This window comes from Scaptodrosophila lebanonensis, unplaced genomic scaffold (genome assembly GCF_003285725.1).
Source record: "Scaptodrosophila lebanonensis strain 11010-0011.00,11010-0021.00 unplaced genomic scaffold, SlebRS2 tig00000142-arrow-arrow-pilon, whole genome shotgun sequence".
Taxonomy (NCBI): Eukaryota; Metazoa; Arthropoda; class Insecta; order Diptera; family Drosophilidae; genus Scaptodrosophila; species Scaptodrosophila lebanonensis.
The window spans coordinates 1,077,254-1,087,500 of NW_022060589.1; positions in this window are offsets into that span (position 1 = coordinate 1,077,254).

Here is a 10,247-nt window from a genome sequence, read left to right on the forward strand (position 1 = left end):
GCTCGACTTACTGGCTGACTTGCTTTTGTTTTTATTGCGTAGTTTTTTGCACGTTTTTTAATCTAATTTGGCCGCACAATTATAAGAAAACACATGGCAATATACTCTCTTCCTCTCTATTCCACTCTTCTATACGCGGAATTAATAGCTTGTGCTCTCTTTCTGAGCATGCGGGTGTATGTACACTTAGAGTAAGAGAGTGAATGGTGAGAGCGAAAAAATGGTTCGTAAGCGCGTGGCAAACACATGGTTTTTGTTTTTGGCAAAAACCAGCGCCAAAGAAGAAGCCAGCGGACGTTTACGGTGGTATAAATACAAGCATGCCCATGTGCATGCATGTGTACGTGTGTAGCTCCAATGTAGCTACATTCTTACTGGCACACAGTGGGACCATCATTCACAAATATTTAAAAGTTTAACTATTATTCTAAAGTTCGTCTATCAGAAATTTAAGCGGTCTTCTATCTTTAAAGATATCACACAAAGTTCCTTTTAAATAAATGGGCAACCTTTTTATTTATAAGAAAAAAAAGACACATTTCTATATTATTAACTTCTTTGCCTAAGTGTGTTTTTTTATTAACTGTTTAATCATTTCTGTATGTTTATTCATACAACTTCTCAGTTTTCCTTGAACAAGAACCATCTTTAATACCTACACCACTGTGATCTGTTTATTCTTACTGTTATTATATCGGACCACAGAAACATTGGTCGATCAAAATTCACATTTTCCGGAGGTTATTTAATTATTTGATTCAAAAATTTACTTTTGTATTACTCCACTTTCTGAAAAACGTGCATGTATGTATGTACATATCTATGAATTAATTCATATGTATATACATACATACATATGTACATAGTTGTCACATAGTGTGTTTACTACCCTGAGAAGAAAAAGTCAATCGCACAGGGCCCACGGACACTTGCACGAACAGTATGATTGTATGTATAAATGTATACGCTCGCATACAAAGACACTGGCGTACCGCAACACCCGCGCGCAAATAACAAAAACACAGATACAACACAACTTACATACATACATATACATATATAAATGTACATGATTGCACGCTACTTAAAACATTGTATCGGTATTTAGTTGATTTAACAAAAACGAACTGGAAATGCGTAAAATACAAAAATTCCGTTATTGTGTTTTCCATGTGAGTAAAAGTACATATATACATGAAATATGTATATGTACATACATACATATGTTATGTATTGCTGTTATATGTTGCGTTCTAGTTTAAGCAAGGTGCTTGGGGGCGGGGCATTGAGGACAGACAAGAGAGCCAAAGTCGTCGCACTTATTTCATCACCAAGGCGGTACACTATTAATGAAAATGAATTGTAATACGAACGTGTTAATTAAAAAGAGAGAGGGAGAGAAAAGTACGGCTGCGCCGTTTTAAGTGATCGTGCAGCATTTGTTTTGTTTGTGTTTCTCTTGTACACTGCAGTAAAAACAAACAAACAACAACAAACAGCTAAAATCATCAATATACCATATTTATGTACATACTTACATTCATAATACATATACATTTGTATAGAGCAATACAACTGTTTTATTTCACAGGAAAAAAAAGAAAGCCAGGCTGGTAGTAATGCTGTTTTTATCGGTACGGCGATAAGCGTCGCGAGAGAGAGAGAGCAAAGTTCTTATCGTTTGTCACTCAATTATACTAATTTTATGATTGCGTTCTCACACAAAACATATGGATGTATGTATGTATGTGTTCACAGCTATGTATGTATGGGTGTGCGGGAGACAAACCAAAATACAGCCGTTGAGAGCGCTACAAACATATGTACATTTGTAAATCATATGCTCCCTCTCTTCGGACGGAGAGCAACAGAAAAACACGGACTTTTTTTTTTGCTGGTTTTACTCTAATTGGAATTGTGCGCTGTTTTCCGGCCGGTTTTTGGCCAAGAGATTTGTTGCGTTAGTGGGAGCGCGGTATAAACGTGGCTGCTTGCTTAAATGGACAAACAGATACACGCATACCCATAATAAATAGACGTTTGTACTTCCATCTATACACACATACATACATATGTATGCATGTGTGTACATCTGTGGGCAGCAGACAAACGCGCAAGCTTAATGAAAGAATAACGTGCGCCAGTGTGGAAAATAGAACAAATGAAGCAAAAGGCAGTGAGAAACACGCAATACACTCCGAGCGGAGGCAAACAAAAAACTACGAGGTTAGATTAAAAAACTAATATTAGATTCCAAGAATCCAAATATATCCTTAAAAATTACTTTAAGAGAATAAAATGAATCTATTCAATTATTCTATACTATATCGGTTTGAGCTCCTAAATTGCTGAGACGGTTGCATACGTAAGCCAGTTTTTTTTATTTTAGAAAATTTTGAAAAGTTTTTATATGTAAGCATGTAAGTACTGTCTTTTTTGCACACAAATTTTCAATAGTTATTTAATTTAATGATATATTTATAGGTGGTCCAACGCGAGGGAAATACGAAGGTCACTGACTCATTGAACCGCCCTCGTTTTTAATAGAAAAACGGCGTGACTTTTGTTACTAGCAGAGACGTCGGCAGCGTCCGACGACTACGGCGGCTGTAGAAGCTGAAAAACTAACAAACAAAAAATATGTGGGACAAACAGCGCTCTATGTGGCGCATAAACAAAACGAGCGCTAAAAGAGCGACAGAAAGAGCGAACTAGCAGACACTGAGATAACAGAAGCAACCAAGCAGCCCCTTCCCCTCTCTTCTATACAAATTTTGTTTACACACAGTTTTGGACGCTACTGTTGGCAACGCTGTCGCTGCCTTCGTTTTTGGCGTTGTTTCTTTTTTTGTTATTGTTGTTGCCATCGTCATTTGCCATGCGGTTCGTCTGGGTCTGGTTATACAACCTGCGGCCCGGTAGACCCGTCCAATAAGCAAGTGAAATTGCTTGTGATTGGAAATTGCAATGTAAAGGAATTTCAATAGCGACGAGAGCGAGAGATAAAGTGAGAGGACGCGCGAAAAACCAGTTAAAATGAAATAACAACAACAACTGGCCAGAGAGCGTGGCCAAGAAAACAAAAACAGTTAAACAGGTGCAAAAAAGCATAACAAAGCGGCGTGAGGGAGAGCGCAAAAAGGTCACACACACACACACACATGTGCAACGTAAAAAAAGTGCGACGCGTGCTTGGCACCGTGTGTTTAAGACACGCAAAAAATGCTGCCAACTAATATTTTATTCTGATTGTTGTTGCTGTTGCCTGAGCAACGTTATTCGCAATCAACATTTAAGGCATTAAAGTTAACCTAGAACTGTCGTGGTGCAAGCTGCCTTGCCTGTCAACACTCAACATGTGATGGCAGAGAGAAAATATTAAATTTTTAGTTGTCTTTACTTTGTCTTCACATGTACACACATATGTATGTATGTATGTATGTATATGCATACATATGTATGTATGTTGATAACAGGGAACGTAGGCTATGTTTTACGTCATAATCTCAGCCGACAGCGAGATCAACGGATCACTTAACGCAGCAAAAATGTTTCAAAAGGCATTTTCCTCCACATACACACACAAATGCATAAGCTGAACATTTATGTAGACTGACTTACATATACATACATTCAAATATACATACATATGTACATACATACATACAAACTTATGTATGTTTGTATAATTAGTTGTGTATGTACCACCATATAATCATGTGATACCAAAAATAAAGAAAAATGTGAAAATCAAACAACGCGATGCCAACAACGGCAGCAGGAGCAACAACAACAACACCATCAACGACGCTAACATTTGGCGTCAACTAAAAAATCACAAGCAAAAGTGGAGCATAAAGCAAACGATCAAGTTTGTGCATCGGTCGAACGATCGGGTGGCCGGTGGGGTTTTTCTTTACAAGCAATGCATTGAAAATTTGCATTTTCTTTGTATGTAGGTATTTACATTTGTAGTTTACACAAACAACAACAAAAAGTGTCAAACGGTTGGATGGCAACAATTAGGAAAGGCATTACGCACAAATTAAAAACAAAGAAAAGAAAAACAAAACAAACTCAATAGTATTATTGTTGCTTTTATTAGTGCGACGGCGTGTATTAAATTTCAATGAAAATGAGCAAAATGTGAGCGCCCAGAACAAAAATCAAATTAAAAGCGCACACACACACACTTTAAATGAAATAAAATGTTAAAACATCAACAAGAAACACACACATACATTTGTATGCATGTGTATATACATATGTATGTATATGTCTGTATTTAGCGGTGTTGTTGACGACGCTGGGGACGCTTTCGTTAAAGAAGAGAAGCAGCAACAACAATGTTGATAGAGCACAGTGGTGCGATGTTAAAAACATAAAAACAAATAATTTTGCTTAAATTGTTTTTAGCGAACCTCTACAATTTCTTTTCACAAGGAAGTGTTATTCATTGTATTTATAAAATTAAATAAAGCAGATATAAACCAAGCAGCAGAGTCTTATTTATTATTACATATACATATGTATTATTTATTTTATATTTTTAGTATTCTTATATTTAAATAATATATCACCTACGTACGTTCATTTATTGCATACTTTTTTTTTTGCCTATGCTTATGTGCATCCTACGGACAACTAAAACAAAGGCTGCTAGCAGGTCAGGCTTTACAACTCACCAATTCCCATAAAACCTGACATGAGAACACCTGAGCATTGGTATGAAATCGTTAAACGCAGTAATGGAAAGTCTTCTCGCGGCCCTTTTTTATTTCAACCTGGTTTCATGTTTATACCATTTATATCACCTGAGATTATTTTGCTCATAATATTGTTATGAAAGCTTATATGTCATTATGTTAATATTATACGAAAACGAGCTTTTCAATTTCTTTGCAGCTGTCCGCCCGCAGCAAAAATTAATAGTGGAATGTCACCTGTTCGTTGTAAGGCAACTTGCTTTGGTCCCACTATGCGCACCGCATGGCACGGTGAGGCACAGACACACATTTGGTGAGGCCGTCGCGACTTTGTGTGCCTGTGTGTGAGCGGTGTCTGAGTTAAAGAGAGTGCGAGGGGGAGGCGTTGGGCGCGCATTTGACGTTTGGCCATGTTTAATTTTGTTTGCATTGAGCGCAGGAATGGTCGTGTGCTTGAATGTACATACATATGTACATATGTATGTATGTATGTATGTACATATGTACATGTGTGTATGTATAAACAATACGCATGTACATGTGTATGTATGTAGGTATGTGTGTTAGTAAACGTGTGAGTGAAAAGGCGTGTAAAAATAGGCAGAAAATTGCATAGAATTAAAAGTTTTCAATTTCATGCATGCGTTTCTGTTGGTTTATATTTTTTTCAAGCTGCTGTTGGCATTGTTGTTGCATAGACCGTTGTTTTGTTGTTGTCGGCGCTGCCATTAGTTTTACATCATTTTCCACGCATTTCGTTTGCTTGTTTGTTCGTCACTGCTCACTTTTTTCTATTGATTGTACATAGTACAATAAGTACATATGTACATATGTATGTATGTGCATACATACAATGTACATACATATGTATATACACATCTATGTATGGTTTCTTGAACAAAAAGAAAATGTCAGGCAAGTGTTTTGTTGTCCACTCTTTTTGGGCCGATTTATCACGCACAGACAAAGCGACGTTTGCTCTATTTGCTCAAGATGTATAGATGTACACATGTACATACAAATGTATTTGTGAAGCTAATGTTGCTGGTGTTCCTATTGTGCACAAATAGTTGAATAACAAATGCACAAGTAATTAATAAAAACAAAATAATACAACTGAGAATAGGAGAGATAAAGAAACACGCACGCAAGCACGCACACACACGCATGCACGCTTACTCGCACTCATTCACTCACTCATTTGCTCTCTCACGTCGTCGCAATGTCAATAGACGCCAAATGATCTCGTTTACATTACGGGTATTCGTAATATCTGTTTAAGTTCGTTTTACTGATTCGTTCTTAGCTGCCCCATGCAAGCCCTGCAATGCGACCAAAAAGCTGCGGAAAATACTGGAGCACAAATAGTTTAAAGAAAATCAGCCGATTTTAAAATACACTTTGCCTTGGTTTCTGAAGTGCCCGTTTTATTCTGTCGTGTATTTTTCTTTCTTTGAATTTAACACATATGTATGTATGTACATATACTTACCTACATATGTATGCATGTGCACACAAACATATACATACGTATGTACATATGTATGTATGTACCTTTGAAAGCTTGTTAAATTGTGTTCAATTTATTTAAATATATTTGTCAATAGTTTATAGTATTCAACCACCCACCAGTGAACATACATATGTATGTATGTACATACATACAAACAAAAGTTAGACAGTTGCGTCTTCCGTTTATACCTATTTACATATGTATGTATGTACATACATACACACATACATATGAATGTTTACTTCAAACAAAATCGAACGTAAAAGAGCAATCCGGAATACCCTTATTGTCTTTGATTTTGCTTGCTTGCTACTTCGCATTGCTTTTGTTGTTCTTCTTGCTATTCGTCGTAATTTTTGACGACGCACCGTAAAATGCGCAGTTAACTTTGTAATCGTTTTTTTTTCGGTTGTTTTACTTATTTCTTTTTAATTTTAGCGTCGTCAACAACAAATCAGCAAAAACAAAAAGCAGCGTTGAGTGCCCAAAGCAATGAAAATAAGGCAGAAACTATTTTTGTTGTTCTTGATTTGACGACGTGTTGACTCAATTAGCGCATTTTGCATGCGTAAAGAGCGAGAGCAAAAAAGAGAGCAAATGAGAAGCACTAACAAATTGTGAAGCAAAAATAACCAGGAGGCGTATTGCGCGGGTCGTTTCTTTGGCGTTGCAGCGAGATTGTAACAAGTGACGTCACATATGCCCATCGTGCACGTAATTTATTTTTTATTTGCAATAAATTTAATGAAATGAATATATGTATAATACAACAAACATCATGTGTGTATGCTATTTTTATTAATATGTATGTACATACATATGTATGTGTTTGCCAAATGTCAGTTCAATATGTTATTTAATCATCAAATTAAATTAAGCACATACTACTAAACGTAATTTAATTATTAAAGTACTTTTATAGACTTGGAAACGTAAGCAGCTCCAATATACATACATACGTATGTACATATGTAATTGTCGTATTTTTAACTAAATTCTGGGCCTAACGCAGGTGTGTTGTTTGGGGTGAACATATAGCACGTAATTCTTATCTTTTAATAAGTTAAGTTTAAGACGGGTTGAATATTAGGACTGTAGTGGTTGGAAACAAGTCTAGTTTTTTAATTTCGACTTCAATTAGTAATTTTATTGGCTCGCTTGTTGTAATCCGATGATCGACGGTACTGGTTAAAAACGCGTCAAAGTTAGGCGCGTTTTGCGGTCATCTTAGTTGGCAGCAATTGCCAGCTTATGAGTTGGCAGTGCTTCACGTGCAGTAACAGACTAATGGTGGAATTGGTAGCACTGCCGCACACTATTGACTTGTTGCGAGTTTCCCGCAGTATTCAAGAGATGGCGCTGCTTATATTTTGGCGCGCTCGGGAGGTAACGGCTTTTTCTTTTAGCGAAGCAAAAATCATTTTGTTTCCTTTTCTTACATAAGTGGATTTATACTGTTTTTGAGATTGAGTCTGGATATTTATGTTACAATAATTATTATTAATTGAATATCCAATGGCTCTCCCATCATTTTGTATTTTATTTGTCACATTTTATTTGAAGGCCTCTAATTACCTATAATACTTTTTTGCTAAATTAATATTATAGCTTCATTTATTTTATATATGTAATTACATATGAGCATTTATATTTATTTCAATACTAAATAACTGAAATCCACCGAAAATGCTCTTATTTATTGACTTTTATTCGGTATTTAGAATATGCTTGAAAATTTTAATAAAATGTAATTCATTGCTATTTGTTTTTCATAGAACGCTACTATAATTAAAACTCAAATCTATCAGTTGTTGTTAATTTTGTATGTGCAATAGCTACTGCATTCTTGAAAATTTCTGCAGAAACATGTCGGTGGCTGTTTGTTATATAAAGGAATTGATTGGCATTTGCAAATAAAAAAATGGGAATTAAAATATGTGAATAGGACGTACATTCTAGATGCCAAAAAAAAAGTACAGAGTTGAAGATATCGAGCAAGTTGCTTGGGAAAATATATATAGAATCGCTTGAATATTTTGAAGACTTTGAAAGTACCTAATTTGAATGACCTGTCTGGCTTTATGATAGAAATATAGCTCTCTCTCGTAAATATACTTATTTATTTATTTATGTGTCTACAAACATTGACTGTCGACATAGGAGGAAAATATACATATAAGAATTATAGGAAGCATCTTATAAGCTAGAAAACCCGAAGAAGGAGGAAAGGAGAAAATGCATTGTATAGTTCTTAGAAAAGTAGCTGTTTTTTTGTTTAACAGTCTGTTGCTAAGACTTGAATGGAGTCAAGAATCAGAATTGGAATAGTTCTATTGAAATGACAGAAGAGATATATGTACAAGTATCTGCAACTTATAAGGCGAATAAAAGTGTTGGCGCGAGAGATGGCTGTTAAGTGAAGCGTTTAGTAAAATTGTAAATTGCAGATGCTTGGATGCCATGAGTAGAGAGGGGAAGGTTTTTTAAAATAGCTTATCCTGCTACGCCTTCCCTCCCAATTATCCATCAGTTTGTGGAACTCTAGACTTTGCTGCTCAGCTAACCGATTTGTTCTCCTTGCTTGTTACAATATGCGACTTGCCTTGTCTGGCAAGGCATTGGCATAACTTTGGCGCAATTTGAGCTTATTGCCTGCCGTAACCCTCCCGGCCATCATCTCAGTTACTACACGCCTGCCAATCAGACAAAGCTGAGCGCAAGTCGCTCGAGTCGAGGATGAGGCGTTGAGGCGCTGAGGCGATGGCTGCTGCATGAATTATGAGCGTCTGTAAAGATTTATGAATAACAAAAGTATTCAAGGCAAGCAGCAGCAACCACCCAAGTCGACCCCTTTGGCCACTCCCGTACCAACAACAACAACAACAACAACAGAATATAAAGAATTTAAAAGGACCAAGGCTGTGGCGGGGCAATAGAAGAAAGAAAAAAGAAATCTGTCAGCTGTTAAGTTGCGTTATAAATTTCCTGCAATTAGGTTGAATTTCAATTTCGTTTTATGCTTTGCGCTACTTATTTTGATTACACAATGATGAGGCGCCCCGCCCCGCCCCGTCCCTCCCTCCACCCCATCCCTTAAAATGCCAACAAAGTGCTTGTTTGTTTGCCTTTTGGAGCGCGCCCATAAATCAAAAGTTGTTGATTTTTGCATTCGCTTCTTTTTGTTGTTGTTGTATTTCGTTTTTTCGTTATTTGTTGCTTTTACACAACCTATCGACAGCTCTTGTTGCAACTGTACTTTTATAATCGAGTGGAGCGATAGTAGCTGCTGTTGTTATTGTTGTTGCTGTGTTTTCAACAATTGCCTTGCATTGCAGTTTTTCTGCCTCAATGCGTCGCAAACTCATGGATATGCAAACGTTTGATTTAAAAAAAGAAAACAAAAAAAAAACACACGCAAAAAAGCAGCTTTTTATTTTTGCAAACGGAAACGGAAACGAGCAAGGCGACGACTGCTGGCCATCTGAACAAGCATCGCTGTTTCTGAATGTTCATTACCCGCCCGGGCGCAAACAAAATCAATGAATGGTGTAAAAATTAATATCCTGTGTGCAAATACATGCAACGGCGAGAGAAAAAAGGGCACAATCTTAAGCAGCACCGAAGCCCAAATACACTTCACAATACTTTATAGTGGGAAGCAGAATTTCAAGATGGTTTATATCCGCTCCACGAGAGCAATTTCTTATCGATGTAGAAAATGGCGATCTGGAATAATGGCTATCACAGCCAATTATAAACAATGTGATATCTTTAGGATATGTTGTTGTTTATTTATCATTTACGTCAAGTCCTTTTGAGGTCTTCTGTTTCTCTTTTCATTTCGCGTTCCGTATTTAAATCTCAAGACTTGTCTATATTTGGTGGGCAAGAAAGTTTCCTCCATAACGTTTCGGAGCAAATTCTTGGCACTCGTCTAACCAAAGTAATTACACCTGATTCTGTTTTTACACAGTTTGGATTGAACACGGCTTTATTCCATTTGGCACGATTCAAAATAACATATGATC